Source organism: Palaemon carinicauda, chromosome 32, assembly GCF_036898095.1.
Source record: "Palaemon carinicauda isolate YSFRI2023 chromosome 32, ASM3689809v2, whole genome shotgun sequence".
NCBI classification, from domain to species: Eukaryota; Metazoa; Arthropoda; class Malacostraca; order Decapoda; family Palaemonidae; genus Palaemon; species Palaemon carinicauda.
In genome coordinates, this window is record NC_090756.1 from 65265702 (window position 1) to 65293201 (window position 27500).

Genomic DNA, 27500 nt, shown 5'->3' on the forward strand with positions numbered 1-27500 from the left:
ATTATATATATATATAATTGTAAATAAATATATATATATATATATATATATATATATAATTGTATATATATATATATATATATATATATATATATATATATATATATATATATATATATAAATTATATATGTGTGTATATATATCTAAGACCCATGCTTGACGGATAATAAGACGTCGGAATAAGAGGTTTTTTCATTTATTACAAAGGGTTCGTAAGCACACTATAAGATACACAGGTATCACTCTCTCGGGTACGAGAGCCTCATCTACTTAAGCGCACGAAGGCAATTAACTTCCTTCGCTACCAAAATGCAATCTTGCTACAACAACATTTTGAGTTATAGGTTTTTGAGGAATTCTCATGATTAAAGAGTTCATTTACCTTGACGTACAGCACATCTGCAAACATGAATTAGGACATTTATATATATATATATATATATATATATATATATATATATATATATATATATATATATATATATATATATATATATATATATATATATATATATATATATGTAATAATTAAAATAGCTAATATTACATGTTTAAAACACATGACGTAATATGTCATGTTGGATGAAGGTGCTAGCCGTGGGACTTGCTGTAGTCATTCAAATCATAAACAGGACGTACAATGCAGCCTCGACAATGTGACATTTTTCTTAACTGTCAACAACATGCCTCAGCGTGTGAAAGTTTGTGACGTCACCGGATGCAGGTGTCTTCCAATTGTGACGAATCTTATATAAACTAAGCATACGATATCTGTGATATCGATAAGTTAGTCAGTTCATATCTATACTTCACCAGAATTGGTCATCTGACCAACCCAGTTTCCTCCAATGATGGAGATGTTTAACTCTGTTGTTTTTATAGAATAAATACTTTAAAGCTAATAAGATGTATTCTGTTATCCAGTTACACACATCTGAAACAACACATACACAATGTGTGCTTATAAAAGTAGCACACCAATAAATGTTGGCAGCGGTATTTTTAACAATGCAAATGTAGAAAATTTCTTCAATTACATATTACTAGCGTACTAACAGCTTTTCTTACAAACACTTCCCGACAATTTACTCCTTTAGCGAATGAGGTGGCCACTCAAACGGCTTTAAACTGAATCAAGTACGGAGTATTGTCGGGACTAGGCGAAACGTTCCTTTGTAGCTGCATGCTGTGCCGTAACCTACGCCAAACAAGGATGTTCACGGCGATAAATATCACCACTATGAACACCAGACCTGCTAGTAATATGGGGTGAAGGATTTCCTTATAAGTCGGTGACAGGTGGTCCCTTTCGGGAGGCTTCATCAACCGCTTTGCCACATGTCTGTTATACGGGAGAGGGAGTGCTGGCATTGTAGAGGTCCACATGAAGTTCGCGAAGTAGGCTCGTTCTCTGACGAGTGTCCGTAGACCGGTCACCATGGAATTAGGGGAAGTCCTAATACAACCATCTGCTGCGACGAAGATGTGGGTGAAGGACGTGGATCCGTCAGGGCATGATACATTGAAGCCGTCCTTGTCGTATCGTATCCACGAGCCATTGATCAGTCTGCAATTGAACACATTATTGTCAAAGGGATAAAGCTTATCCAGACAATTTTCACTTGTATGGGAGAGAGCACCGTCTAGCACTATACCTAACTCGCATGAATCCATTAAGTTTTTATGGAATTCAAATGAGTCAGCTGTACATATTTTTCCATCCATTGCGTCTGAACAGAGAGTTAATTGATTTAAGTCTTTAATGACCGTATATGTTTCCTTGTCTGGGGAAATCAATATGTGTCCTGTCAAACTGGATATTACTGGATTTGAGTGATTCGTCATGAAAGTCGGAAATGGTGATATCCTGTAAGATTGCCAGCCATCAGAAGAATCAAAGGGAATTGTAATCATAATCTTGTTATTATCTACGTTTACTGTAATTAGGCTGTAATAAAATTCTAACCTATGTTCGTCTAACAAAGGAACATAGCCTAGTTTATCCCTTCCGTTCTCCAGAATTAACTTAAGTAACTTATAGGCAACAAATGGGGTGACAATACACCTTTAGTTGCTAACTTGATAGCTTCTACATAATCCTTGGATTTCTCAATGAAATGTGCAATTCTGTTATGTATATGATCTATCTTTGAATCATAATACGTTAATGTTGCCAACAAATCCTGTACTTCCATAATCTGAACGATATTTGAATGTTCATTTACTAAATCCATAATTTTATTGATTGAAGCTAACTGATTCCTTAGTTCTGACATAATCAATTCATCTTCATGAGTCAAGAACTCAATTTTCTTATTTTGATTACTAATTTTAAGACGATTGGAAATTCCTAAACCTAAACTTGCAACAGACCCAAAGATGCTTAATGCAGCATAAATAAACGGATTCCGTCTTTCTTTATGTTCGTGTCCTATAGTCCACATCAAAAGGTCATAAGCAAAAGATCCTGTCTCGTCAGTCTTATTTTTCAAGTCATCAGATAGCATCTCTGCAACTTTTAATGTTGATCCAAGCAAACTCTCTGTAGTCAAATGAAAATGTCTTCTATGCAACTCATCCAATGAGGCAGAAAACCTTGAAATGGCAGTTCTTAAGCTAGTGACATCATTCTCTTGAAGAAAAATTGCTTGTATATTCACTTCTACAATTACGTTGGTTGATGTAATAAAAATGTCTTCTTGTCTTTCAACTATAGTGCCATATTTAAAATTTATACTTTTAGTTTTAGAGCTCATCCCACACGAGAAAAATGTCTGAGCGAACAATATCACTCCCAACAACAAAAAATTCATCTTGGAAACCTGTAACGAGAAAAATATATGTAATTACTCTTGTATTAAAAAGAAAACTTTTAATCACATAAAATAAAATAAAAATTTTCTCTCACTTCTTTTCGTCTCTTTTCTTTTTAATTTCTTATGTGAGCCAATGGTACTATTCTCTCGTCCGTGGGTTGGGATACGTTTTGAACTCTAAACCTATTGGCCGTTAATGTTTCCAAAATGTTAAATGGGCCTTCAAACTTAGGTGTTAGTTTATAATTGAGCCCTTTTCGTACATTGATTTGAATATATACGTTATCACCCACGGTATATGTTTTAGTTGGTTTCGCTGTTTTATCACGATTCCTTTTCATTATGATTTGTGATTCTTCTAAATTCTTTCGAAGGATATCATATCGACTTATACTTGCATTTATACATTCTTTTAAAGGATTTGATAGATTAGTTGTAGGCGTTAATACATGGAAAGGCGTTCTAACTGGGGTACCATACAATGCTTCATGAGGTGACATTTTAATTGATATATGATATGAATGATTAAGAGTACTCAGTGCCGCCGGTATTGCAATATCCCAGTTGGGGTCTGATCCCCCTAGTGTTACCCTTAATATATTTAATATCTTCCTATTTGCTCTTTCCACTAGCCCATTCGACTCTGGGTGATATATCATGGTATTTATTTTCTTTATGTTGAGGAATTCACACAATGAGGTAAGAAAGTGATTATTAAATTCACCACCCGAGTCTGAGATTATCATGTGTGGAATTCCATGTTTACAAATGTAACACTCGTAAAACTTCCTAGTGCATTCAATCGCAGTTTTAGTTTTGAGCGCTATTAGTTCTGTATATCGAGTTAAAGCATCTATAATTACTAAGAGGTGCTTATTTCCTCTGTCTGACTCGTAAAATCCTCTTAACAAATCTAAATGTATTCTTTCAAAGGGTTGATTGGGCACAGGATAAGCTCAAAGGCTGACAGGTGTTTTCGTATGCCCTTTGTTTTCCTGACATGTGCGACAATTAGCTATGTGTCTTTTTATATCTGTAAGCATTGTATGCCAATAAAACAATGATTTGGCTTTCTGTTACATTAATGAGAACCCCGGGTGTCCATGTAATGGATTTGAATGCAACCAATTCAGGACAGTGGAAATAAGTGAGATTGGTACTACTACCTGGTCGTTAGTTACATGTGGTGTATTGCGGGTTTTCCTTGTCACAGTCCTACACAGAATATTATCTTTGATTATATAATTGTGCTGCTTATACTTTATATATTCCTTTTCCTTATGATTGCCTTTCAAAGCATTTATAATTGTTTCTATTTTCTGATCTTTTCTTTGCTCAGTCTGTAACAATTCAGCGCTCCAGCCTAAATCTACTTGTTCAGATATTGTTTTTACAATTGGCATGGATGTTGATATATCTATTAATTCAGCTAAAGGCTCCGTACAAGATGACACGGGGTTGCGTGATAATGCATCCGCAATGATATTTGCTTTCCCAGGTAAATACCCGATTCTTGCGACAAAATCTTGAATGATCAAATGCCACCCAGTTCGTTTAGGGCTGTGGTTGAAGCCTTTAAGGAACTCTGTTAGTGGTTTATGGTCAGTAAGAACCTTAACGGGTTAACCGTAAATTATGAACTTAAAATGCACTAGCGAATTAACAATAGCTAGCCCTTCCTTGTCTATTACTGCATACTTACTTTCGGAAGTTCTCAATTTTCGAGAATAGAAAGCTATCGGGAAAAATTGTTTATCATATTGCTGAAGCAATACCCCTCCTACTCCTAAGTCTGAGGCGTCTGTTGCAATGAAGAATTCCTTACCGAAGTCAGGAAATTTTAAGATAGGAGAACTACACAGTTCATCTTTCAAAGTATTAAACGCCTGTTGATGTTGCTCAGACCATATGAAATCTACGCCCTTCTTCGTAAGATCAGTTAAAGGAGCGGCTATTATTGAATAGTTGCGTATAAAACGCCTGTAAAATCCACTACAACCCAGAAATTGCTGTATTCCCTTGACATTAGTAGGTATGGGAAAATTACGTATAGCCGACACATTATCATGGACTACTTTAAGACCTTGGCTTGACACCATGAAACCCAAATATATTAATTCTGTTTTGAAAAATTCACACTTACTAATCTTTACCCTTAAGTTATGTTGTCTTAATCTCTGTAGTACTAGTTCTAACTTACGTAGATGTTCTTCTAAGGTGTTGGAAAAGATTACAAGATCATCCATATAGGCATGTAATATATCCCCTAACAAGTCTCCAAACACTATGTTAATCACTCTTGTAAATGTTATAGGAGCACAACTTAAACCAAAAGGCATCCATAAAAATTCATAATGTCCCCTGGCTGTGCTGAAGGCTGTGTATGGGATACTATCTTCTTCTAATGATATCTGGTGAAAGCCTTTAAGTAAGTCCAAACTGGTAAAATATTTATTCTGACCTAACAAAGACAAAATATCGTCAGTACATGGCACTGGGAATCGATCAGGGATCGTTTCCTCGTTTAGACGACGAAAGTCGACGCAGATACGCCATGTTCGATCTTTTTTCAGTACAACTATTAAAGGAAAATTATAAGGGCTATTTGATTTTCTAATGACTCCTTCCTCTAACATTTTACCTACTTCATCATTTATTTCATTCTGGAATTTCATAGGGAGTCTGTACGAGGGTATATAGATAATTTTCTGCTTGTCCTTTAACCTTAGTTGATGTTCGATCACATCTGTTTTTCCTAAGGATCCATCCGTAGTGGAGAAAACATCATGATATTTAGTTAAAAGTTCAAAAATTTTCTGCTTAATTTCTTCGTCTTGAATGTCCTTATTGATTTTATTTTTAATAGATCGCAAAAGGGATTCATCCGCAACTGATTGAGAGTGATTGATTTCAGCAACGGTAAGAATACGATGTTAATAAACTTCTACATCCAAGATATGTTGATTTTTGTGAATGACTAAAGTGTTATTTAAATGATTACAGACTTCAATATTACATTGTTGATGTGAGCCTACTGTATAAATAGCTTGTGTGACAGACAATCCGTTAGTTTTCAAAGTATCGGGAAGGATTAATATTTCAGATCCCGGTAATGTTTTCTTTATTTGCACTATTAAATTCGAAGGTAGGTTTGGTTCTATAGATTGCGTGCAAGATGATATTACGGGTGAACGAGAATTCTGCTGGGTCGCGTATATTATTTTTTTATTAGTGAGACAAGTTATTGGTTCTTCAACGTACGTTACGGTTACATTTGTCGTCTCCTTTTTATCCAAAACTGATTTTAAGGTATTAGAAGACTTATAGAATTTCCCTTTGATATACACGCCGTGCTTGGCAGGAGCTAAGATAATGTTTTGATTTCCCATAGATGGGTATCCTATAATTACAGCTGGATACATATTAATGTTTTTTACAACAACAAATGTATCGGCAAACGTGCAATTACCGACTTTGAACTGAACATGAGTTATGCCTATGACATTTAATTCATTATTTCTATACCCAAAAGTCTAATTCCAGATTTTTCAATCGTATTGGATGTCAAGATAGGACAAGAGATACACGATGCTGGAGACATGTGGTTTAATGCGTCCTCAGATACAAACTGATGCTGTTGCTCTCTGCAACCGGCACAGTGCCATGGGAAAACATATCTTACTGCAGGTACTCCATCATCCCCCCCCGAGATTAATACATGGGTATACATGGAGAGGCAATGATAAAAAATAATGCATGGATATACATGGATTAAATTGGGTGCATGTGCAATAATAAGAAGACAGGTCCATAGCTGTCAGAAATGCAAAATACAATGTGCGGGTAATACATGTTCATAGAATAATATGAAAAGCAAAAGCAATAAAAGACAGAAAGAAAAGAAAAATGTATGCAGGTGCCCCTGTAATGTGCGATGATCACATGTAGTCATCCATCCACGCAGGCCTTCTAGTGCATCGTGATGGGCGTGGCTTCCGTGCTGCATGTGGGCTGGGCGCGGGGTGACTGCCTGGTAGCTGCTCGGGCGTGGGCGTGGCTGGATGCGTAGCGGGTGTGGCCTGCCTAGGCTGGGGCCCCGATGATGTGAGACGCAGGTGCTTCCTGTTGCGGAGGGAGAGGCGCCCGCTGCCGTCTAACTTGACTAGGTACTGTCGGTATGGGAGCGTTTCCGCTACGGTACCGGTGCGGTCCCATAGCTTGGTGGCCTGATTTTGCACTCGTACTTGGGATCCCGGGTTGATGGCTGGAAGCTTTCTTGACGGTCCGGTCCTGGTGAGGGCAGCACCACTGTCGGCCATCTGACGTTCTCTCTGTCGTAAGGTCGCCCCCCAGTGTTTGTCTACCGTGAGGTGCCAGCGAGCCGTAGGTACGCCATCTCGGAGCTGCCTGCCCGCTGCCATCTGGGCGGGTGACCTGTTTATTCCGCGGAGGGGGGTGTTGAGGTACTGCAAGATAGCCATAGAGGACTTGTCCGTGTCGAGGGTGCCGCTGCTGCCCGTGTTCGCCATTATTATCCGCTTCCCAATCTTGACTGCGGCCTCTGCCCTGCCATTGGATTGCGGGTACTGGGCGGATGACAGACGCACAGACACGCCCCATAACTTGAAGAATTCCCCCATTTCCTCACTTGCCAGATTGGTGCCACCGTCCGTGGAGATTTGCTCCGGGGCCCCCCATCTGGCGAAGTAGCGACGTAGCTGAGTCTTGATGTGGGAGGAGGAGGTTCCGTGGGGGAAGTGGGCGAGCTCCAGCCACCCTGTGAGCCTGTCTGCGTAGGCCATGTACGAGTGTCCGTCGTGCTGAAACATATCTGCAACCGTCATCTGGAAGGGGTACTCTGGGGGCGGCGTGATAATGAGTTCCTCCGCGGCCTGAGATGGTGCGTGTACATCGCATTCTTCGCACGAGGATCGGTGATACTGCAGGTCCCCCTCGAGTCCAGGCCAGTATACCGTCTGGCGCGCTCGTCGTTGCATCGAGTCCAGGCCTTGGTGCCCCGCGTGTAGGTTGGCAGCCACCTGCTGACGGAGAGGCTCCGGGATAACTAGGCGAACGTTGCCCTGTTCGAACGTATATGTCACCAAGTCTTGGATAACGGCCAGCCTTTCCCTGACACTGTAAAAGGGCCGAAGGCACGCAATTTCCTGGGACTTCCTATCGGCCCAGTCCCCGGCCAGGACTCTGGCCGTGAGCAGCTGGTACACGGGGTCGATGGTAGCGGCGTGTCTAACTCTCGCCTCGTCCACGACACAGCTGTCGTGCTCCACTGCTGCCACGACGGCGGCCGCCATGGTGTCGGTGAGATCTTCGTCGAGGTCCATGTCGTAGGCGCTGGGATCGGCCTTTAAGGCGGGGTATCGGGACAGGAAGTCCGCCGCGCTGTTACGCTTCCCTGGCAGGTACTTGACCCTGAATCGGTACTGCAGAGTTCTCTCCTTCAGCCTGAAAAGGCGGGGGTTCGAGATTTCCGTGAGGGCACGATCCCCCAGTAACTTGGTTAACGGGCGGTGGTCCGTCACAACGGTGAGGTTGGGGCACCCCAGCAAGAACAGCCTCGCCTTCTGGAGACACCAGGCTACGGCAAGGGCCTCCCCTTCCACGGCGGCGTAGCCAGCTTCAGCGGCAGTGAGATGGCGGCTGCCGCATAGTGCCAGGCGCCACCCACCCGTGCAGCAAAAGGGGGTATTGGCGGAGCTGCATGAGCAGTACTGTTGAAGGATGACGAACCCTATGCCTTCTTTACTCCAGTCGGTGATCGCTGCTGTGGGGCGGCTCCTGTCGTAGTAGGCCAGTCCGTCCTTCGCTAGTTGGCATATCATATCTTGGGCGTGATGAAATTTGGTGCGGAGTGCCTCGTCCCAGTACACTGCCTTCCCTGTTGGTTTTTTGAGGAGCTCCCTGAACGGATTCATGATAGGGGCTGTTGCGAGGAATGGCGCCAGCTGGTTGACAAATCCGTACCAAGCCCTTATGTCGGTGATAGAGGGCTGACGTGGCATCGGGAAGTTCTTGATGGCCGCCAAACGTTCCTCTGTTGGCTTGTAGGCCTCCCAGCCCAGGTTGAAGCCCACGAAGTCTACTTCCCTTCTGGCGAATTGGAATTTCTCCGGCTTAAGCGTGATACCCTTGGCTGCGCATGTTTCGAGGAAGTCGTAGGCATGCCAGAAGGCCCCTTCGATGTTGTCGTCGTAGAGTAAGGTGTCGTCCACGCACTTGTATTTCCTCTGGATATCCTGGATGGCGTCGTCAAACCGCTTGGTATACGCATCGCCAGCGGAGCAGTGCCCCATGGGTGTACGACGGTAACGAAACCTTCCCCAGGGGGTAATAAATGTGGTTAAATCGCGGCTTTCTTCGTCTAACTCCACCTGGTGGTATCCCCAGTACGCGTCCGCCACGGTCTTGAACGTGTGCTTAGGAACCCCAGACACCATGTCGAATGGGGCAGGGGTGTGATGTGTCTCCCGTAGGCAAGATGCGTTGAGGCGCTGATAGTCGACTGTACGGCGTGGCTGTCCTGATTTCTTGGCGACGACCACCATACGGGCGCACCATTCGGTTGGCTGCCCAGCGGGTACCGGTTCTATAACGCCACGGGCGGCATCTTCTTCGAGCTGGGCCTTCACTTCTTCTTCCCAGTGTTTCGGCACTGATGCTGGGGTATGGCATGCGTAAGGCATAGTTCCTGGGAGCAGAGGGGGTGTGCAGTATAGCCTGATGTGGTGGACGACCTCGTGGGGCGGTAGTCTGCACAGTTCGATCCAGCATTCCATCGACCTCCTCCAGGACCTGAATGCAGCGGGCTTCAGCTCAATTTCGCACTTCTCTGGGGCTGCAGACGCGGGGACACGAGGTGCAGGGGTCGCATGTGTCGCAAGCCGGTCACGGAGAGCGTTGATCATATGTTGCTGTGCCGCCATGGCTTGCCTGGCTTCTTGCAGGGCAGGGACAAGTCCACGGGGGACGACAGGGCGCGCGGCCCTTGGGGTAGACTGCATTGAGCGGCGCTGGAAGGGCATGGTGAGGGTCGCGTTTGTCCTTGATAATCACTGCGCCATATTGGATGTCAAGATAGGACAAGAGATACACGATGCTGGAGACATGTGGTTTAATGCGTCCTCAGATACAAACTGATGCTGTTGCTCTCTGCAACCGGCACAGTGCCATGGGAAAACATATCTTACTGCAGGTACTCCATCAAATCGGAAAGCTCGAAAACAACAAATGATGTGTCTTCAAATCCATGATATTACGTGGACTACCAGAGTCAAAAAATAACGTAAAGGATTTGTGTTCTAAATTTACAGCATATAAGGTTGGCCGTAACTCATTTTGGCTTATTATTGTATGAATTCGTTGCAAATCTACGGGAGCATGCACTGTTTTACTTAATTCAGCCGTGTGTTTCATAGGAAAATCTATTGTCTCACAATTATCTGATAAAAAATTAAATTGATTATTCAATACTATTGATGTTGACATGAATGACCTTGACCCAACATCACTCTCTTCCCCTCTAGAGTTAACTATGTGGTATTTGCTTTGCTCTGCACATTCTGAAAATTAGTCTGACCTTGCGAGGTCTGGTTTGACGACCCAGGCTCAGCGATATTTGAAGAAGTGTTTGTTTGTTTTGGACTCTGAACTGCATTGACATTTGGTTGTTTCTTCTTATTGTTAAAATGAGGATTTTTCTTTTTATTTCCATATGGAACTGACTGTGGAATTGACTGTGTATTTCTGGGATATTGTTGTGTCTTACGCGAGTAACATTGACTATATGAATGCGTTGCAGTGTTGTGAATCAAACAAAATTTCGTTCTGCAGTCTGCGCTCAAGTGACCTTGACGTTTGCAGTTATAACACGTCATTCCCGCTACTGGATTGCTAACTACGTTCACTGTTTGTGGCTTTGTTTCATTCTTTGCAAAAACTTGAGTTAACACGGGATCGAGATCTGGACACTTGGACATGTGTTTCTTTCTCTGTTTATAGACATCCAATTCCGTACTTGCAGGCGTTAACTTCTTATCAAAACACCGCACTAAAGCTTCAGGCAACATAAGTGTCATGCAAGTTAAATACATTAATCGTAAAAAATCTTTCACGGAGATGTTATCGTTAGTAACCCAAGTGGAATGACCTAAAATGTCCTGATATTCGTTAAGCCTATCAGCTATGAGAGCTGCTCTCTCAATAACATTAAGCCGATTCATAGTGGCTTGATTAAGTGTATTTCGTAACGTTAATACTACATCCAAGGCTTCCTCACCCCCATAGATCGCGCGTAACCTAACTTTGAAATCATCCCAGGTAACTGCTTCTTGAAATGAAACACCTCTTAAATACGCACTCGCATCCCCCTTAGAAAAATCTATAAAACTTTTAGCTTCTTGTAATTGTACAAAAGGGTCTACGATTTGTTTGGCATTTAAATGGGCATCGACGGATGAAATCCATGACTCCACATTTTGTGGCAAGAACCCGTTGACTCGGCCCTGAAAAGGAAGGATTGCTGACCTGGCATTTACAAGCGTCACAATTGGAGGAGGATTAGTCTGGCCCACACCACTAGGTCCAGGGGAAGGGCTCACAGGGGGAGTCATGATTGCTGTATTTTTTTTCCTATCTCTTCAACCCCTTGCAATTCTATCAAAATATCTATATGAGTACAGACGCCCACTGCGTAAACGCATATGTATAACAAAATTCCCCAGACAATGTTACTAATCCCAAAACATTTCCCGAGAATTTCTGAAAGAAAAAGGAATTAGCACAAAGAGAGAAAAATTCTAAATGAGAATTCGGAGTTAAACACAGTTTCCTTTAACAAAGATTAGCAATTCACTCACCCCAGTAATAATCGACTAACGACTCGTGATAACTACACTTCACTGCCCAAACTGGAATGAATTAAAAAATTTGTACTTAGCTTATATATGGGTCTGTGTGATGTCGACACGTCCTCTCTCTCTCTCTTGATGTTTTGTTAGCGATGTATCGTTCGAGTTTCTTGTTGAATGTAGTGCTTCCTGGGTATGTTTTGCAATTGTTGAACGCCAGTCCTTGTGGTTCCTAGGATGTTGATTGAAGATTCAGTTTGTATTCATAACATTCGTTAATGTTAACTGTTCTGATGGACTATAATACTTAGTCAAAATTGTAGATTCATGTAGATAATGTTGAGTTCTTGAAGATCTTTCTCTGGTTTTACAGCTTTTATTTTGAAGTCTTGAAGATCTTTCTCTGGTTTTACAGCTTTTATTTTGAAGTCTTGAAGATCTTTCTCTAATTCTTAGAGTTTAACCGCTGCCACCATTTATTGGTGTGCTACTTTTATAAGCACACATTGAGTATGCGTTGTTTCAGATGTGTGTTACTGGATAACAGAATACATCTTATTAGCTTTAAAGTATTTATTCTATAAAAACAACAGAGTTAAACATCTCCATCACTGGAGGAAGCTGGGTTGGTCAGATGACCAATTCTGGTGAAGTATAGATATGAACTGACTAACTTATCGATATCACAGATATCGTATGCTTAGTTTATATAAGTTTCGTCACAATCTCGGAATACACCTGCATCCGGTGACGTCACAAACTTTCACACTCTGAGGCATGTTGTTGACAGTTGAGAAAAATGTCACATTGTCGAGGCTGCATTGTACGTCCTGTTTATGATTTGAATGACTACAGCAAGTCCCACGGCTAGCACCTTCATCCAACATGACATATTACGTCATGTGTTTTAAACATGTGATATTAACTATTTTAATTATTACATATATATATATATATATATATATATATATATATATATATATATATATATATATATATATATATATATATATATATATATATATATATATATATATATATATATATATATATATTGGTATGCTACTGTTGTTAACACACATTTGGGTTCTCTTCAAATGTCATCTAAAATGTGTTATATATTACAGTTGGTATGTTACATCTTCAAGTTAAGTCTAAGTAAGTTAACTTTAAAATAGTTTATTCTTTAAGAACAGTGTTAACTTCTCCATCACAGGAGTATAGCTGGTTTGGTCGAATGACATCGTAAAGTGAACTGATACAAATATCCAATTTCATACTAAAGTTTACACAGGTATCTCAGCATTTATGGAATTATAGTAAACACAACATTTATACCGGAAGATGCTTGTTCCGTTCTCACAGACAACTTCTTTCTCACGGGGCTTGGTTGTGTTTACTCTTCATGAAAAATGTTACATTGCTGGGGTTGGGCAATCGCATCCTGCTTAAAATATGACTATGGCAGTTCTCACACTTGTCTTACTTCCACAATGACCTGTAGGTCATGTGGTTTAAACAAGTAATATTTAATATATTACATTAGCTCGGTCAGCTACCTAAATTTTAAATACGTCAAAATATGTTTACTAGGAGTGTGAGTGGATATATATATATATATATATATATATATATATATATATATATATATATATATATATATATATATATATATATATTTTTTTTTTTTTTTTAACTTTAGCCATAAGCAAATGAGAACGAATGTTCAAATAGGCACATTAAAAAAAATAATAATGCATACTTAACAAATATTGCCAAACCAAAGAAAAAATGCTTGATAAATACAGATCACATATATGGTACATTGCTAGCAAACGATTATATGGTACCAAAAAAAAATACTGATATACACATGATTCGGTAACTTTGTTAAAGAATAGTTGTTACCTTTGTCAAAAACATTAGATTATTATAATACGGTAAGTAATAAATATATTTGTTACCTTGGTAAAGATACAATTTTAGTGGACAAACACGAATTCCTGGTACGTACACGTACCACGGTTTTGTGCATATATATACATATATATATATATATATATATATATATATATATATATATATATATATATATATATATATATATATATATATATATATATATATATATATATATATATATATATATATATATAGGGCTTATATATTTTATTAGATGCCCATAGATTCTGTTTTTTAACATTCAGGCTTATATATTTTATTAGGTGCCGAAAAAATGATTTATTTTTTAAATGTTTTGTAAATGTTTTTTAAAAAGCAAATGTTCTATAGTCTCTTCTATTACATATTACTAGCGTACTAACTGCTTTTCGTGCACAACACTTTTCCAAGACAATATTACTCCTTTCAACGAATGAAGGGGCCCGTTTCAAACGGATTTAAATTGAATTAAATAAGGAGTTTTATCTGGACATGGCAAAACGTTCTGTTTGATCTCAATACTATCTCTCTTTAACCTACGCCAAACAAGGATGTTAACGGCGATAAATATCATCACCGTAATACTTATTCCTGCTAGCAATATGTAGAATCGACGTTCTTCATAAGTCGGTGTCGGGTGGTCCATCTCGGTGAATTTCATCAACCGCTTAGCCACATGTCCATTGTATGGGAGAGGTAAAGATGGAATTGTTGTTGACCACGTGAAGTTCGCGAAGTAGGCTCGTTCTCTGATGATAGTCTTGATTCCATGCACCGTATAATTCGGGGACATTCCGATACAACCATCTGCTGCATCGAAGATTTGGGAATAGGACGTGGATCCGTCCGGGCATGAAACATTGAAGCCGGCCTTGTCATACCGTATCCACGAGCCGTTGTTCAGTCTGCAAGTGAACTTATTATCGTCAAAGGGATAAAGCTTATCCAGACAATTTTCATTTGTATGGGAGAGAGCACCATCTAGCACTATACCTAACTCGCATGAATCCATTAAGTTTTTATGGAATTCAAATTAGTCAGCTGTACATATTTTTTTATCCATTGCGTCTCAACAGTGAGTTAATTGATTTAAGTCTTTAATGACCGTATATATTTCCTTGTCTGGGGAAATCAATACGTGTCCTGTCAAACTGGATATTACTGGATTTGAGTGATTCGTCATGAAAGTCGGAAATGGTGATATCCTGTAAGATTGCCAGGCATCGGAAGAATCAAAGGGAATTGTAATCATAATCCTGTGATTTTCAACGCTTACTGTAATTAGGCTGTAATAAAATTCTAATCTACGAGCGTCTTACAAAGGAATATAACCTAATTTCTCCTGTCCGTTCTCCACAATTAACGTTAAGTCTCTTATTGGCAACAAATGGGGTGACAGTACACATTTAGTCGCTAACGTGAAAGCTTCCACATAATCTTTTGATTTCACAATGAAATGTGCAATTCTATTATGTATGTGATCTATTTTTGAATCATAATTCGTTGACGTTGCCAACAAATCCTGTACTTCCATAATCTGATTGATATTACTAGAATGTTCATTTACCAAACTCATAATTTGATTGATTGAAGCTAACTGATTCGTTAGTTCTGACATAATCAATTCATCTTCATGAGTCTAGAACTCAATTTTCTTATTTTGATTACTAATCTGAAGACGATTGGAAATTCATAAACCTAAACTTGCAATAGAACCAAAGATGTTTAGTGCAGCAAAAATAAACGGGTTACGTTTCTCAAGATTATCTTGTCCTACAGTCCACATCAAAAGGTCACGAGCCAAAGATTCTGCCTCGTAAGTCTTATTTTGCAAGTCTTCAGATAGCATCTCTACAACTTTTAGTGTCCATGCAAGCGAACTCTCTGTATCAAAAGGAAAATGTCTTCTATGCAATTCATTTAATGAAACTGCAAACCTTGAAATGGCGCTCTTTAAGCTAGTGACGTCCTTCTCTGGGAGAAAAATTGCTTGCATACGCACTTCAACAACTACGTTACTTGATGTAATAAAAACGTCTTCTTGTCTTTCAACTATAGTGCCATATTTAAAATCTATACTTTTAGTTTTAGAGCTCATCCCACACAAAGGAAAATGTCTGAGCGAACAATATCACTCCGGACAATAAAAACTTCATCTTGGAAACCTGTAACGAGAAAAATATATGTAATTACTCCTGTATTAAGAAGGAAAACTTTTAACATATTATGTTTTCAAAAAATAAAAAAATAAAAATCTTTCCCTCACTTCTTTCCCTCTTATTTTAATTTCTTATGTGAGCCAATGGTACGATTCTCTCATCAGTGGGTTGGGATACGTTTTGAACTCTAAACCTATTGGCCGTTAATGTTTCCAAAATGTTAAATGGGCCTTCAAACTTATGTGTTAGTTTATAATTGAGTCCTTTACGTACATTTACCTGTATGTATACGTTATCACCCACGGTATATGTTTTAGTTGGCTTCGCTATTTCATCATGATTCCTTTTCATTATGATTTGTGATTCTTCTAAATTCTTTCAAAGGATATCAAAATGACTTTTGCTTGCATTTATACATTCTTTCAAAGGATTTGATAGATTAGTTTTAGGCGTTAATACATGGAAAGGCGTTCTAACTGGGGTACCATACAATGCTTCGTGCGGTGACATTTTAATTGATATATGATATGAATGATTCAGAGTACTCAGTACCGCAGGTATTGCAATATCCCAGTTGGGGTCTGATCCCCCTAGTGTTACTCTTAATATATTTAAAATTTTCCTATTTGCTCTTTCCACTAGCCCATTCAACTCTGGGTGATATATCATGGTATTTATTTTCTTTATGCTAAGGAATTCACACAATGAGGTAAGAAAGTGATTATTAAATTCTGCACCCGAGTCTGAGATTATCATGTGTGGAATTCCATGTTTACAAATGTAACACTCGTAAAACTTCCTAGCGCATTCAATCGCAGTTTTTGTTTTAAGCGCTATTAGTTCTGTATATCGAGTTAAAGCATCTACAATTACTAAGAAGTGCTTATTTCCTCTGTCTGACTCGTAAAATCCTGTTAATAAATCTAAATATATCCTTTCAAAGGGATGATTGGGCATGGGATAAGCCCCTAGGCTGACAGGTTTTTTCGTATGCCCTTTGTTTTCCTGACATGTGCGACAATTAGCTATGTGTTTTTTTAAATCTGAAAGCATCGTATGCATATAAAACAAGGATTTGGCTTTCTGTGACATTAATGAGAACCCCGGGTGTCCATGCAATGGATTTGCATGCAACCAATTTATGACAGTGGATATAAGTGAGATTGGTACCACTACCTGGTCGTTAGTTACATGTGGTGTATTGCGGGTTTTCCTTGTCACGGTCCTACACAGAATATTGTCTTTGATTATATAATTCTGCTGCTTATACTTTATATATTCCTTTTCCTTATGATTGCCTTTCAAAGCATTTATATTTTTTTCTAATTTCTGATCTTTTCTTTGCTCAGTCTGTAATAATTCAGCACTCCAGCCCAAATCTTCTTGTTTAGATATCGTTTTAACAATAGGCATGGATGTTGATATATCTATTAATTCAGCTAAAGGCTCCGTACAAGATGACACAGGGTTGCGTGATAATGCATCAGCAATGATATTTGCTTTCCCAGGTAAATACCCGATTCTCGCGCCGAAGTCTTGAATGATCAAATGCCACCGAGTTCGTTTGTGGCTGTGGCTGAAGCCTTTAAAGAAGTCGGTTAGTGGTTTATGATCAGTAAAAACCTTAACGGGATAACAGTATATTATGAACTTAAAATGCACTAGTGAATTAACAATAGCTAGCCCTTCCTTGTCTATTACTGCATACTTACTTTCGGAAGTTCTCAGTTTTCGAGAATAAAAAGCTATCGGGAAAAATTGTTTTTCATATTGCTGAAGCAATACCCCCCTACTCCTAAGTCTTAGGCGTCTGTTGCAATGAAGAATTCCTTACCGAAGTCAGGAAATTTTAAGATAGGAGAACTACACAATTCATCTTTCAAGGTATTAAACGCCTGTTGATGCTGCTTAGACCATATGAAATCTACGGCCCTTGTTCGTAAGATCAGTTAAGGGAGCGGCTACTATCGAATAATTGCGTATAAAACGCCTGTAATATCCACTACAACCTAGAAATTGCTGTATTCCCTTGACATTAGTAGGTATCGGAAAGTTACGGATAGCCGACACCTTATCATGGACTACTTTACGACCTTGGCTTGACACCATAAAACCCAAATAGACTAATTCTGTTTTGAAAAATCCACACTTACTAATCTTTAGCCTTAAGTTATGTTGTCTTAGTCTCTGTAGTACTAGTTCTAATTTACGTAGATGTTCTTCTAAGGTGTTGGAAAAGATTACAAGGTCGTCCATATAGGCATGCAATATATCCCATAGCAAGTCTCCAAACACTATGTTAATCATTCTTGTGAATGTTATGGGAGCACAACTTAAACCAAAAGGCATCCGTAAAAATTCATATTGTCTCTGGCTGTGCTGAAGGCTGTGTATGGGATACTATTTTCTTCTAATGATATCTGGTGAAAGCCTTTAAGTAAGTCCAAACTGGTAAAATATTTATTCTGACCTAACAAAGATAAAATATCGTCAGTATATGGCACTGGGAATCGAGCAGGGATCGTCTCCTCGTTAAGGCGACGGAAGTCTACGCAGATACGCCATGTTCGATCTTTTTTCGGTACAACTATTAATGGAAAGTTATAAGGGCTGTTCGATTTCCTAATGACTCCTTCTTCTAGCATTTTACCTACTTAATCATTTATTTCATTCTGGAATTTCATAGGGAGTCTGTACGAGGGTACATAGATAATTTTCTGCTTGTCCTTTAACCTTATTTGATGTTCGATCACATCTGTTTTTCCTAAGGATCTATCCGTAGTGGAAAAAACATCATGATATTCAGTTAAAAGTCCAAAAATTTTCTGCTGAATTTCTTCGTCCTGAATGTCTTTATTGATTTTATTTTTAATAGATTGCAAAAGGGACTCATCCGCAACTGATTGAGCGTGATTGATTTCGGCAATGGAAAGAATACGATGTTTATAAACTTCTACATCCAAGATATGTTGATTTTTGTGAATTACTCAAGTGGTATTTAAATGATTACAGACTTCAATATTACATTGTTGATGTGAGCCTACTGTATAAATAGCTTGTGTGACAGACAATCCGTTAGTTTTCAATGTGTCGGAAAGGATTAATATTTCAGATCCCGGTAATGTTTTCTTTACTTGCACTATTAAATTCGAAGGTACGTTCGGCTCGATAGATTGCGTGCAAGATGATATTACGGGTGAACCAGAATTCTGTTGGGTCGCGTATATTATTTCTTTATTAGTGAGACAAGTTATTGGTTCTTCAATGTACGTCGCTGTTTTATTTGTCGTCTTCTTTTTATCCAAAACTGATTTTAAGGTATTAGAAGACTTATAAAATTTTCCTTTGATATACACGACGTGCTTGGCAGGGGCTAAGATAATGTTTTGATTGCCAATAGATGGGTATCCTATAATTACAGCCGGATACATATCAATGTTTTGTACAACAACAAATGTATCGGCAAACGTGTGCGTACCAACCTTGAACTGAACATGAGTTACGCCTATTACATTTAATTCATTATTTCCTATACCCGAGAGTCTTACTCTAGATTTTTCTATTGGGAAGTTCAAAAACAACAAATGATGTGTCCTCAAATCCAGGATATTACGTGGACTACCAGAGTAAAAAAAAATAAGGAAAATCTATTGCCTCACAATGATCTGATAAAACATTAAATTGATTATTCAATACTACTGATGTTGACATGAATGACCTTGACCCAACATCACTCTCTTCCCCACTGGAGTTAATTATGTGGTATTTGCTTTGCTCTGCACATTCTGAAAATTAGTCTGACCTTGCGAGGTCTGGTTTGACGACCCAGGATCAGCTTTATTCGAAGCACTGTTTGTTTGTTTCGGATTCTGAACTACATTGACGTTTGGCTGTTTCTTCTTATTGAAATGAGGATTTTGCTTTTTATTCCATATAGAACTGAATGTGGAATTGACTGTGTATTTCTAGGATTCTGTTGTGTCTTACGCGAGTAGCACTGACTACATGAATGAGTCGAACTATTATGTATCGAACAGAATCTCGTTCTGATTTTATTTGTTTATCTGAAACTCAATGTCATTATATCGACGATTACTTGTTTCCTGGGTACTCGCATTTTATTAAAAAAGAAAATGATATTACACCTCCGTATGGAGGTATACATGGAATCTGTATGTTAATTAGAAGAGATAGAGAAATTTATGTAACTTTGATCGAAGACACAGTGTCTGATTCCTTGTTATGTGTAAGATTTCATTGTAGGGAAACACAGAATGATATTATTATTTGTGCTTTGTATATTCCACACGAGGGATCACCTTATTGTTCATCTAATATCTTTGATGTTATTGCTGATGATCTTAATTTGAATGTAAAATATGAGTTACCAATTATATTAGCTGGTGATTTTAACTCAAGAACAGGCTTACTTAATGACTTTATAGATGACGGCCCTTTGCAAAATATCTATTTAAATGATTTTATTGATGAATGTCTGTTTAGCTCCAAAAGGGAATTAGAAGCTCTTAGTCTTAGCACAGATCACTATAACAGTGATGTTATTACAAATAACCATGGTCGTAATTTAATTGAACTGTGTAAAATGCTTGACGTTGAGGTAGTTAACGGGAGGATTGGGGGGGACAGTGGCGTGGGGGATTTCACTTGTTTCACAGCTAATGGTAAAAGCTGTATTGACTATTTTATTGTTTCTCCTAAACTTATGAGCAATATGACAGGTGTCTGTCCGATACTCACTCGGCCCTCTCTATGGTATTACGGTTGGAAGAGACTTGTAATATGAGACCACCAGAAATATAGGAGGAAAATTTAGATTTAGATAGTAAGGAAACCCATGATATGAATAATTCTGAATATGAAGAAATTAAAACAAAATGGACAAATGACATAAAAAATGAGTATATGGAAGCATTCAGTAATAGAGATATTAACTTATTAGACCAGAAATTAGATTCACTGAACCCTTTGAATTTAACCCAGAATATTATGGATGATATTGTAAAAGATTTAGGAAAATTATATATTGACCCTGCTAAACACATTAGAATTTGTAAAAAAAGTTTATCAAAATAAACCTAAAACTAGGGATTGCAAAAAGGTTAGCAAACCATGGTTTGACAAAGACTGTTCTAGTAAAAGAACTGAATATATGAAAGTAAAAAACAGGCTTAAGAAAATCAAAACAAATGAAGCTAGAAACGAACTGAAAGCTAGAGCTAAAACATATAAGAGAATGATTAATAAAGCTAAGAAATCTTTCAGAAAAAAATTTCATAGAAATGTTAGAAATCTGAGAAAAGGAAGTAGTAAGGATTATTGGGATTTGTTAAAGAATACTGATAAGAGTGAGCTGATTTGTAAAATTGTACTTCAAACATTTCGAGATTTTTTGCTAAACTCAGTCAAGGTAATGTTGAACCTAATGAGAGTGAACACCCTGATAATTTCGACCCAAGCATTATTAACCAGTTAGTTAACGAAGAATTAAATAGAGTTTTTACAGTAGATGAAATACAAATTCAAATAAGAAAACTTAAGAGTAGAAAAGCTTGTGGTATTGATAATATTATAAATGAGTTCCTCAAAAACTGCCCTCATGATATGCTAAATGTTATATGTAAAATTTTCAACATTGTGTTGATCTCCTCAGTTGTTCCATATTATTGGTGTATAGGGATGATAAAACCTATATTTAAGAAAAAAGGATACCCTGACGACCCAGATAACTATAGGGGTATCACATTACTGAGCTGTGTAGCGAAGCTTTTTACTGCTTGTGTCAATAAAAGGTTGACTGATTATATTGACAGCACTGGTCAACTTGGTGAGGAGCAGGCTGGTTTCAGGGAGGAATATAGTCCTCTAGAATCTAGATCATATTTTTGTCATGCATTCACTTGTTAATTTTTATCTCCATCGAAAAAAGAGAATATACTGTTTGTTCGTTGATTACAGAAAAGCATTCGATTTGGTTGACAGGTCGTCCTTGTGGGGAAAAATAATCTCACATGGCATTAATGGTAATATTATGGATGTCATATATAATATGTATAATAATGCAAAATCATGTGTAAAGCAGAATCACAAAATTTCTAACTTTTTCGAATGTAACATAGGTGTAAGACAAGGTGAGAATCTTTCCCCATTACTTTTTGCCATCTACCTAAGTGATTTCGAGTCTTTTCTTAGCAGGGGGTATAATGGGATGGATATGTGTTCAAGGGAAATAAATGATAAATTAAATAGTATTGATATAGAAATGTTTTTGCGTATTTATGTTTTACTTTATGCTGATGATACTATTGTAATGGCTGAATCCAAAAAGGAATTACAAAACGCCTTAAACAAAGTAAAAGAATATTGTGATACTTGGAAACTTCAAATTAATGTTTCAAAAACTAAAGTAGTTGTATTTTCTAGAGGAAAAGTTAGAAATGTCCTGAATTTTAAATATGGTGAGGAGAGTGTGACGGTGCCGAGAGAGGGTTGTGAACTCAAAGGCAGGATGCAATCAACTGAGTTGTTTATTAAAGAACACTCTCCTTTATATACAAAACGTCAAGGCAACAGGACATAACATGTTCGAGAGACAGACAATGTCACAGAGCAAAACCGGAGACATGATCATTCAGGTTCTTTTTAGTGCGAGGGAAGAGCGCAGATACAAGCATAATATAAACAAAAGGAATTATGTACAATTGTGTGACACACGGTTGGTACATGGCTCCCCCCCTAAAAATGACATACTGTACAAGTTAAATAGGGCGCACTGATCTAGAGAGGCGAACTGTAGGCGGGTAATCTGGCAGGAGATAAGCAGGTTTTAGAAGATCAAGGGAGACCCAGTCTTCTTTGCCAGGAATGTTTAGTAGGAATGCTTTCGGACTGCGTTGGATCACAAGGAAAGGGCCCGTGTAAGGGGGCGTTAGTGGTGGCTTGGTAGTGTCGTTGCGTAGGAAGACGTGCGTTACAGAGTGCAAGTCTGTTGGTATGTGATGCTTCGCTGGGGGCTTGTAAGTCTGGCGGCATGGAGTAAATTTTCCCACGACGTGACGAATGCGCTGGAGATCGTCGGAGGAGGTTGTAGAAGAAAAAAATTCGGCAGGGACGACCAACGGGTCGCCATACACCATTTCAGCTGCCGAGACGTCGAGGGCGTCTTTAGGAGTGGTCCTTAGTCCCTGGAGGACCCAGGGAAGCTGAGTAAACCAGTTTGAATCCTTGCAGCGGGACATCAAAGCTGCTTTGAGGGTGCGATGAAAACGTTCGGTTCCATTGGCAGCGGGGTTGTAGGCTGTTGTCTGACGTAGGGTGATGCCCAGGAGATTCGCTAATGACGTCCACAATTGAGAGGTGAAAGTGGTTCCCTTGTCAGAAGTAATATGTTCAGGGATACCAAATCTTGCAATCCATCCAGAGAGTAAAGCAGATGTATATGAGGCGGACGTTGCAGTTTCCATGGGAATGGCTTCAGGCCAACGGGTGGAGCGGTCGATGATGGTAAACAGGTAACGATGTCCTTGTGATGTGGGTAGGGGGCCTAAAACGTCGACGTGAATATGTGCGAAACGACGCTGAGGTTGAGGAAAGGTGCCCACTCCTGAATTTGTGTGTCGATGTACTTTGGAAGTTTTTCAAGAAGTACAAGCGCGGACCCAATCCTTAGCATCCTTAGAAATGTCGTGCCAAATGAACTTTGCCTTCAACAGCTTTGCAGTAGAACGGCACGAGGGATGTGAAAGGCCGTGAATGAAATCAAACACCTGTCGGCGCATGGGAGCAGGAATCCAAGGTCGCGGTCTACTAGTACTGACGTCACAGAGGAGGGTGGTGTTGGAGTCTTCGAGGGGAAAGTCTTCCCAACGGAGGGACGTGCAGGATGTCCTACAAGCTTGATACTCTGGATCCTATCGTTTGGCTTCAGCCAGGGCCTTGTAATCCGATCCCAGTTGAACGGCAGGCAACGTGTTTCTTGACAGGGCATCGGCAACGGGATTCATTTTCCCAGGGACGTATTGGAGGGTGCAATTGTATTTAGCCACGGCGGAGAGATGTCGGCGTTGACGGGCGGACCAGGCGTCAGACTGTTGAGTAAAGGCGTGCACCAGAGGCATGGGGTCTGTGCGAATGACGAAGGGCGTACCTTCTAAGAAATGGCAAAAGTGACTGACAGCCAAGTGCACCGCCAGCAATTCTCGATCGAAGGTAGAATAACCCGATTCTGCCTTGGACAGTTTTCTGCTGAAGAAGGCCAATGGGCGGGGCGAGCCGTTGACCACCTTCTCGAGTACTGCACCAATAGTGACGTCGCTGGCATCGGTGGAGAAAAGGAGAGGGGCATGTGGGATAGGAAAAGTGAGAGCCACAGCAGTTGATAGGGCCTTCTTTGCATTGCAGAAGGCTGCATCTTGAAGGGGACCCCACTTCAGGTCCTTCGGCTTGCCCTTGAGGGAGGCGTAGAGGGGAGCAAGAGTGGCGGCAATCGCTGGCAGAAAACGGTGATAATAGTTGATCATGCCCAAGAATTCCTGCAGAGCTTTGACGGTCGAGGGCACGGGGAAGTTCTGAACGGCTGCTACCTTCTCAGGGAGGGGGTGGACACCTTCAGGAGTGATGCGGTGCCCTAAGAACGACACTTCGTTGGCGCCAAGGGTACACTTGTCGTACCGGACTACAAGGCTGTTTTGTGGCAGGCGGTCGAGCACGATGCGCAGGTGACAGAGGTGTTCCTCTTTTGAGGAGGAGAACACAAGTATGTCGTCCACATAACATACACAGAAAGGGAGGTCCCCTAAGATGCCATCCATGAGACGTTGAAACGTGGCATTACGAAGGCTAAAACAGGAGTAATTGAAGGTGTATGTACCAAACGGAGTGGGGATGGCAGTCTTGGGGATGTCTTCTGGGTTCATAGGCACCTGATAATACCCCTTCAGGAGATCGAGCGTAGAGAAAACCTTTGCTTTGTGCAGGTAGGAGGTCACGTCGGCAATGTTTGGGGGGGGGGGGTAGTGATCCGGTTCTGTTTGCATGTTCAGGCGCCTGTAATCCCCGCACGGACGGAGGGAGCCGTCTTTCTTCAGAACGATGTGTAGGGGGGATGACCATGGGCTGGAGGCCTTTTGGCAAAGGCCTATTTCCTCCATTTCGGCGAACGTCTGTTTGGCGGCTGCCAATCGTTCCGGTGCCAGACGTCTGAATTTTGAGAAGACTTGGGGTCCCGTCGTCTTGATATGGTGATAAATACTGTGCTTGGCAGGAACCGTGGGCGTTTGGCGAAGTTCTGGACGGAAAACTTCCGGGTACGACGTGAGGAGGTAGGCGTAGGCATCCGTGGGTGCGCTAATGTGGAGAGCGAGGTTAGAGGGAGCGGGTTGAAGAGGTGTTGACAAGTACGAGTCTGCGTTGACCAATCGTCGGTGGGCGACATCGACCAGAAGGTGGAAATGAGAGAGGAAATCTGCACCGAGGATTGGCATGGTGACGTCAGCAACGAGGAACTTCCAATTGAATTTACCGTTTCCGAACGATAATGTGAGGTTCTCGTAACCGTAGGTGGGTATCGTCGGCAGATGTAGACAGACTACGTCGTGTCTTGAAGAGTTTCCTTGGCAAAAGAGAACGACAAGCACCCGTGTCTACCAAAAATCGCACGCCCGTTCCTGCATCCTGTAAAAAGATAAGATTAGAAACACGGGAGGCCACTGCCACGAGCGATGGCCTACTTACACGTTTTCTGGCCACTGACAATCCTCGGCACATTTCTTCGCAGTTGCCCCGAATCTGAAGTGGTAGTAGCAAAACTGCAGCGGATGGGAGGTAGTAATTGGCTGTAGAAGTCGTTTGTTGGGGACGCGAGCGATTGGTGGGTGGTGGGCGGCTTTGTCTCTGTTTCGGCACGTCACGGTGTGGGCGTGTATGTCCTACGGCATTCATGTCAGCTTCAGTTGACGTTGAATAGGCATCCTCTTCGTCACGGGTGGAGGTGTTGATAGAGGTCTTGAAGTGGCTGTCCATAAGGGCGTCGGCTTTGGTCATCAAGTCCTTTATGGGTAAACTATCGACATCGGGTATGGCAGCGCGTATAGGTCCGGGTAAACGGCGTATCCAAAGGGCACGAAGTAGGTTCACCTCACGAGGAGAGCCGTCTGTGGCAGGTTGAAGGCGAGCGATACTGGTTATTTCCCTGAGGGCAAGCGAAGCCCTTTGGTCCCCCAACGGTTGTTGCGAGAGCTGAAAAAGCTTTGCTACACGGGCAACTGGCGACGGCGAGTACTGCTGCAGAAGGTATGTATTGAGGGCGTCATACGCTATTGGCGTGTCTCCTTGTTCACAAAGCCAGTCGGATATTTCCGGGAAGGTGTCCTCAGGTATCGCCGCAAGAACATAATCTGCTTTAGTGGTTGAGCGAGTCACGCCGTTCATGCGAAACTGGACTTCTGCGCGCTGAAACCAAGCAAATGCCTCTCCGCTGGCGAACGGTGAAAGTTTCAATGGGGCAGCTGCAGCGCCAACTGCTCTAGTAGAGTCCGTCATAGTACCAACGATGGAGGGGCGAGGGAGGTGGGGGTGGAAGGCAGTAGGAGCGAGTCGACTTCCAGGGTCACCAATGTGATGGTGCCGAGAGAGGGTTGTGAACTCAAAGGCAGGATGCAATCAACTGAGTTGTTTATTAAGGAACACTCTCCTTTATATACAAAACCTCAAGGCAACAGGACATAACATGTTCGAGAGACAGACAATGTCACAGAGCAAAACCGGAGACATGATCATTCAGGTTCTTTTTAGTGCGAGGGAAGAGCGCAGATACAAGCATAATATATACAAAAGGAATTATGTACAATTGTGTGACACACGGTTGGTACAAGAGCATCGAAATTGTAGATGATTATATTTACCTTTGTACTACGTTCAATTATAATGGTAAAATGGATAAAGCTATTAAGAAACAAGTCATTCAAGCACGTAGAGCATTATTTAGTATGTTAATTAAATGTAAAAAACTTGAATTACCCATTGATATCAACTGTGATCTATTCGATGCTCTCGTTGTACCCATTTTGACTTACGGTTGTGAAATATGGGGTTACCACAAACTAGATCATGTTAAAACATTTCACATGAAGTTCATGCAAAATCAGCTCTGTGTGAACAAGCGAACAGCAAACTGCATGGTATATGGGGATCTTGCTAGATTCAAAATTGAAATATCTATTTGCAAACGGATGACTGGATTTTGGTTGAGAATTGTAAAATCAAAGGCGTCTATATTGTCAAATATTTTTTATCGTTTTCTTAGAATTATTTACGAGTCGGATGAGTATAAGTCTAGTTGGATCCATAAAATTAAAACTATCCTTGATTCATGCGGTATGTCAAATATATTTAGATGCTTATGATTTACCTTTATCAACCCATACTATTATTGAACTCATTTGTTTGTGCATTAAAAAGTATAAATTTAGTTTTAATGGAGATTATTTTGAACAAGTTTTTGGTATGGCTATGGGTGATCCTTTGTCCTCACTTTTATCCACCATATGTATGGAGTTTTTTGAATCTAGATTAATTCCTTCAGTGTGGTCTTCCCAAATTATTTGGTATCGATATGTTGATGATGTTCTAGGTATTTTAGAAGAAAATTTTAATCTTGAGGGTTTTGTTTCAATCATTAATTCATTAGTACCATCAATAAAAT